This window comes from Vigna radiata, chromosome 2 (genome assembly GCF_000741045.1).
Source record: "Vigna radiata var. radiata cultivar VC1973A chromosome 2, Vradiata_ver6, whole genome shotgun sequence".
Classification (NCBI taxonomy): domain Eukaryota; kingdom Viridiplantae; phylum Streptophyta; class Magnoliopsida; order Fabales; family Fabaceae; genus Vigna; species Vigna radiata.
This window is the reverse complement of record NC_028352.1, coordinates 11,945,770-11,953,394: the sequence shown is the minus strand read 5'-3', so window position 1 is coordinate 11,953,394 and position 7,625 is coordinate 11,945,770. Positions and strand designations below refer to the sequence as shown.

General features: G+C 30.6%; 1 pseudogene; it reads right to left on the bottom strand.

The window, feature by feature from the left end:
* Window positions 1–3,262: 3,262 nt before the first annotated feature.
* LOC106755742 lies at window positions 3,263–6,399 on the bottom strand (annotated as a pseudogene).
* Window positions 6,400–7,625: the final 1,226 nt, after the last annotated feature.

The following is a 7,625-nucleotide window of genomic DNA, read 5'->3' as shown; positions in this document are numbered from 1 at the left end:
ATTGTAGTATAATGAAAGAATAAGAAAAAAAAGTGTTAAATAAATTTTCTTATTATTGGTTTTGAAACATAAAAATTATAATTGGTACTGACAGGCGAAATTCATAATTGGTGTTGTCAGAGGCAAAGAAAAAAAATGTGAATGGTGACATGAAGAAGCTTTTAAGAGCTCATGGCAATCATCATTATTCCTTCCTTATATATACCTATCTCATTATTTTGCACACTTTGAAATATTTTCTATATTTTCGATGAAATATATAGATTTTGAGGTATACTCGTGAACAATCATTTGGTAACTTGTCCCACCCATAATAACGTAGGCAAAAGTAAAAGCAAAATCAAACAACAGTGTACGGCTTCAAGACTGGATAATATGGCTTCTCTTTTGCTTTTTCTTTTCATACTTATGTTTTCTTTACCTTTTCATTCATAATAAAATGTATCCAACCAAATCTAGTGCTCACTGTTAAATCCATCACATAAAAAAGTGAAAAGTTTAATGGGTAATGATGTATACATATTTTTATTATTATTATTATAAATACTTCTTCCATTCATATTTTCTATATTTGTTCACTTCTTTATTGCGTCTTTCTTCCCTTTTTCTTTTTGTCTTTGTAGACATTATGTACATTGTTCACAACCATTATTCAAAACTGTCAAAGGATTAATCATTTTGCATTCTTTTGTTAAAGAGTTCTACATTGATAGTGTAGAGATGGTTTCAACACTCACACATACATATAAATATAAGTATAACTTTATACCGATATCCTTTAGGTCAAGTTTTTACAGATTTATTTTTAGTATCATTTCAAAAGGTTTCTTATCAATGGAGATATCTTATATGTATATAAATTCATGTTCATCCTTTATTTTTTCTTATGTGGGACTTTGTTTGTACCCAACATCACATAGTGTGATTAACTAAAGTTTATGACTTATGTTTTATTAAATAAAATATTTTCATCAAATTAAGTTTATATGAAGTAAAATTTAAGTATTTGAGTTATAAAATAATTATTTATTTATTTGTTTTAAAAGCATCTCTTTCTATTAACAATTGGATAAAACGTTATTAAAGTATAAATTAAGTATTATAAAACTTAATGAAACTACACAAAAGAAATTGAATTGCAAAAGAAATAACTTAATAATAATTATATCAAAAAATAAAAAAGTGAAATTAGTCTTTTGATTCTATTTTATATTTAATTTAAATTTAATAGACTTCTCTCTCTCTCTCTTAGGAGTATTATCTTAAGCAAATAGGTTAGCTTGTGTAGTTGTTTTCTTGTGAGTGGGCAGATTCCTTAGCCGAAAGGAAGCTTCAACAGTAAATTGTAATTTTGGTTCATGTTTATTTTTATTTTTTTATTTATTTTGAATTGTATTTTAAGTGTCATATTTTAAAAAAGAATTATAGTTTAATCTCATCTTTAATTATGTATATATTTTATTTTAATTAAAATCTAAATTGAACATATATTCATTTCAGGTGTTATCAATAAAAGAATTTAATTAATTAAATAAATAAATACGTGAAAAAAAATTAAATAAATGCAAAAGACTAACATTGTGTAAAAGTAAATAAAGGGATTAAAACTACAGATAAAAAACTTAAAAAAGAAGAAAAGTGTAGTAGAGAAAACACTACAAAAAGCATTAGTAAGCTACTAAAGTTACTTTGGTACATAAAAAATTGGCAAAGCCTAAGAATTTTGAATTTTCATTTGTTTTTCAGACGAATTCCGGTGATGTGAGATGAGGCCAAAGGTGCCCGTGATGCTTCGAATACTACGATGTAAACTATAATCTAAAATATAAAGGAGAAGAAGTTACAGTTAGAATAAGCCTAACTCGTCCTACAAAACCGGCTTGTTATATATTATAAGGTAAGGTTTGCACCTCACAATGAGGTAACCTGACTCTGATACTAAGTTAGAAAATGAGTTTGTAAATCTAACTCACGCCACAAAATCGGCTTATAAGGTGAGGTTTGAACCTCACTTATATATTATAAATTAGTCTTATCTTTCGTCGATTTGAGACTTTCAACATTTCTAATCAATTAAATAAAGTAATTATAACATTGAAAATCTAAAGAAAATGAATAAAATTTAATTAGGATACACTAGTATCAGTGAGTAGAACTTTTATAGTGATATATCCATAATACTATATTATAAATGATAACTACGTCTCTCAGTTATAATGACAATATAATTAGCAGGGATATATGTTTATAAAATCCTAGAGAACAAAAAACCAATGAATTTAATATTTTAAACTATTTATTTTTAAAAATAGTTTTAGAATGTTGTGACAAAAACAAGTATAATTCAAAAGTACTAAGTCATGTTAATTTCGGACACTTTCATGGTAATACAACCATATTGTATTAATTAAAAGTTTGACATTACGGAACATGTGCACATGAATCAATTAACAATGTTGTTTCAATTCAATCAATAGTTCTGAGTTCGTAATTGTGTCATTATAAAATCTACTACCATGGAATTACTTTCTGATCCATAATAAAATATTATTATTGTAATTGTTGAATAATTTGGAAATGTAAAAACCTTCCTTATGATATAATAAAATTATAACTCTATACCGCACTTTCCGCTGAATGCATGGAAAGAAGAGGAGTGTAGGGAACCAAGAAAAAGTGATAGAAATTAAGAGGAAAAATGATTATAAATCAAGATGCCTGGATCATAAGCTCCATTTTTTTGTGCATGGTTAGAAAACTTAGCCAATTTGGTCATGCTAGACATATGCATTGAAGGGTGAATGAAAAGTGTGCATTAATTTATTTTTAACCTAAAGGCTAAAAGCCTATTTGTACTAAAATATGCTTTTTTTTTCACTGGAAATTCTCCTTTTTAAACCAAAGGCATCAGAGATGAAACAAACTGTGCAATAATGGACTCCAAAGCTTGTCCTTTGCTTTGCCCCCACTACTCCACAACCCTCCCTCCTTTTATCAAAAATTAAAGCCACCATTTTTAAAAGGGGTCAGCTTTCAGCATTCAAAAGAATATGCATGGATATCTCTCCTTTCAACCCTTCAATAGTTTTCTAACAACAAACTTTTTAGCCCTCATCAACCACTCAATACCCACCTTTTCCTCTCTGCAAAGTTTCCAGATACTTAATTCTGTTCCTCCAATTCCAACTTCACCATCATACATCTTTTTCTTTTAGTGCTATATTTCCCCTTTCACATACACAAACAATCAAAAACCATCATATACTTAAACTTCACAATTAAATATCAACTCAAGATTTTTTTCACACTACATTTACTACAACATCTCTCTCTCTCTCTCTCTTTTTCCTTTTCTTCAACACATTAATTATTACTCTCTTTGTCTTCCTTGCAAAGTTTACATTCTCAAATGAGTGTGGAAAAAAACCATTTTCATTGAATACTTGTCTTCAAATCAAATCCACCTGTTGATTGATGAAGTGTGGCAAATGGTTTTGCACACCAACACCCAGGAAATCCCTGAATTGCCCCCCTCCATTTTCTTCATTTAGTACGTGTCTACGTTTGGGAGGGTGCATTTGTGACAAGTCACATGCAGAGTTATCTGGTTCAGTCCCAAGTGTGCTAAGAACTAAGCTTGAACCGTACATGCCACCGAACTTGTTACTGTTATCCCCATCTTGACCTTGAACACTGCTACCACATTTCAAACCTATGCTACCAAGCCATGAAGGGTCACTGGAGCTTGATCCAATCTGAGCAGCTTTTTGCAACAAAGCTGTGGCTGACATGTTTGCTGAAGAACATGTTTGATGGGTTTGGTGTTGGGAACTATACAAAGAAGGAACACTCGAGTTTCCTAATGTAGTTGTGCTTGCTGTTAGCTTTTGGATGTTACTGTCATTGGAAAGTTTAGTCCTGAACACCCAACTTAGTTGATAGTTTGAAGGTGGAAAATTTGAGCATTGGACCAGTGAGTTGCCACCATATGCCGTGGCTGAGCTTGTAGAAGACCCAAGTTGATGAATCTCACTCAAATTGTTATTGATCATTGTTTCTTCAGCCTGAAGAGATGATGTTTGACCCATCCAAAGGGGTAGTCCCCTAGATGTTGGATTGCTGGTTTCTTCTGTGCTTGAAACTGGCTTGAAAATTGAAGAAAAATGGGTTGCCATGTTATGGCCTAGGGAAGTTCCAATCACGCTGTAACCAACGTTATCTCCTAAAGAAGTGTTCATGTCTGATGATGCATTTACTCTTGCTGTTTCTTCTGCCAAAGCATCACAGAAGGCCCTGTGAGTGATAAAACTGTCCCTCCTGCTCATAAGAAAAACATTAATATGAATAAACAAATAATAATAATCAAAGACAATAAATGTAAATGTGTTTGTGTTTGTTTATCAGTGTAACAATCACTCCCAGTGGATAGCAAAAAATAGTAACAAAGTAAATATCAGTGGCTAGATTATTTCTGGAAACCTTAAACACACGCTCAAAGTTTATGTAATCTATGATTTATAGTAATAAAATGTTGTTTTTCTATTTTGGTGCATTGTAATTCGTGACGACTGAAAACTCACTGAGATACGTTTGTTTCTCTCTTTCTAATCACTCAAATAATGCTATTTGGTAGCATCGATCGTGGTAACAAATAGTTAGTTTTGGATTTTAATGCAATATTCGCTCGCACGAAGGTGAAGACAATTCAACAAAAGTACAAAATGGAGTATATAACATGATAACATGACTAAGACATTATGACTTGTGCGATTACTAACTAGCCTATAGGGGTTATAACCTCAAACTATATATTGCCAAGGAAAAACTGAATTAACAATTACATAATAGGTATAACTAAGATAATTCCAAATTAAGAACTTTTGTCGTTTAGGGCTAAGGCTTATCAAAAACTTGTGTGGCTTCCTATGTTTTGAACTAACCTCGTTCTCTTTTTCTCTCCAGAAAGAAAAATAGAAAGCATCAACAAGAGAAAGAGAGAGAGAGAGAGTTTAGAGTACTATATATAGTCATGTATTACCACTTTTACAAAGAGGAAAACTTGATCCTGTGAGAATGGTAAGAGATTTGGCATGAGAAAATTCAGATGAATAGGTTAACTAGTTACCTTGAAAAGATAGTTCCACAGTCACATTTATATTCTCTGGTGCCACAGGTCTTGGAGTGTGCTTTCCAATCGGACTGCACGGCATAACGCTTTGAGCACTTCTCGCACTTCCACTTCTTTTCACCGTGCTTTCTGCAAAAGTGCTTCTTTATCCCAGTTAAATCTCCAAGAGCCCTTGAAGGGTCGTGGTGGACACAACTCTTCTCTGGACACACATAAACCCTCTTCCTTGCTTCCTTCCCCGTTCTCTGCTTAAGCTTCCAAGGAAGGTTGTGTCCTCGTCGATGGAGCTGAAGATTTTGATCCCTCTGGAAACCTTTCCCACAAGTTTCACACAAGAATCTGTTGGTAGCCATGAGTGTCTTTGGTGATAAGGCCACGACTTCAGCTTCAGGATCTGCGCAAATACAAAGATTCACATATTAAATCATTTCTCCAACCCTTTGCTTTAATCTTGATGAAAAAGCAAATTATAATTCTCAATACACACTGCAACATCAAAGAATTGGTGATGGAAACTGTTTTCTGCCATTAACACTCATGCCAAAGCAAAACTAGTGAATTATTTAAAAATTTTAACTTTTATTGTAATGATACCATTGGTGATAAAGCTTATGCAAGAGATAGCAATGAAGAGAAAATAAAGAGATTGAAGATGAAAGAAGCAAGCATGCCTGGATTTCCTGGGAGGTTCCTCTTCCTCTTTAAAGCAGGAGGAGGATTGTTAGTATTGGATGCAGCAGAAACAGTTATGTTGTGAGGAAAAGCATTTGTGATGATTTCTCCTTCATCCATCTTTCTCAGCATCTTGAAACTGTTTGTGATCAGATTTTGAGTTTGACTGAAATTACAATAAGAAACTCAGACAGAGAGTTGAGTGAAGGAAGAAGTATTAGTAAATGAATTAAGCGAAAACTCAAGAGAATGAGCATGTAGGCTTGTTAATTATATATGCCTCCAACCCTAAACAGCACAAAGTGGTATATGCAAGATGGGATCTCTCTCACACACTCACTCTCTCTCATGTAATTTGTGTTGATTTAATTATCTACTTTTTAGGTGGAATATGATAAAATAAAATAAACGAAGATGCTGTTGGAGGCGGTGAAAAGTTAAAGAAGAAAGAGAGTGATATAGGAGGAGGCAAAGAAAGGGAGAAGAAGAGAAGCAAAGGTGTATGATGACACATATGATGAGATGGGAAGAAAGTTAATCTCCATTGGAATGATTATCCCATAATTGTTCTTCTTTTATGGTTTATTTTAATCCTTTCTCATCCAATAAGCTTTTCTGGTAGTTTGTTTATTTTAATGTAAGAAATATCCCTATGTTTTTACCATAGATATATGGTGTGTGTATGTACAGTGGTACAGTAATGGTGAATTAGGTTGAAAGCAGAAGAAAGAGGGTGAAGCAAGATATATGGTATTTCATCGCTTTAGTTGTGTAAGATGTACCCATCAAACTGTCCCATCCAAATCATTCCAAGTTTTGTATGTTTTACAAGTTTTTATACCTTTCTTTTTCACAAAGTTATCTTTTAGCTTTTTCATTTCCATTTTAACAAAGCAAATGACATTTACTAAAAATTTACTATTAATTAGCCTTCATCAATACTTCTTTTTTTTTGTAATAAAATTAAACTGTTGTTATAAACACTATACAAAATATGTTGATAATTAAAAATACTAACACCATACTATTACATCAAACATATTATACATTAAATACTAATACCATTATTTGGTTATAAAATATTATTGCTAGGATATACTATTACATCAATTATATAGAACATGTGTATAAAATATTATTAACATGAGAATAATTAGTCGATTTAACATGATAAAAAATAAGTTTATTATAGAAACTTGAGCAACTGTTTAATCTAATTAGTGATCAAGATAACGATTATGTATTAAAAGAAAGTCTAAATGAAGGATTTATTTAAGTATTTTAAATTTATAAAACAACATACAAAGAGGTTATCTCAATCGTTATAAAAATTTAAATAAAATTTATAATATTAAAGTTTGAAAGATTATTTTTTATTATTATATTAAAAAATAAATGTCAGTATTTATCGTACTGCACCAATTTTTTATTATTAAGATGATAAATAATATGTATGTTAATAGTTTAGTTTTATGTTAAACAAAGATTAGTTACAGTTAAAGAAATAAATTTTAAAGTTAACTCAATATAATAAAACTAATTTATAAATTGAGATTTATATTTATTTATATATTTTAAATTAATTTTATTAGTAATAGATGTGAGATTTTCAATAATTACAATAATAAATAAAATATGTGAAACTTTCAAACATTACGTTAATAAAAGACAATATCCTAACATTTGTAAGTTTTATCTTTTAAAAATATAGTATTTATAATCATATATAACTTTTAACATTGGGTATGGAATATAAATAACAAATTTAGCAGTGAAATTGAAACGTATATTCACTGTACATTTTTTTTTAAATAATATCAATATG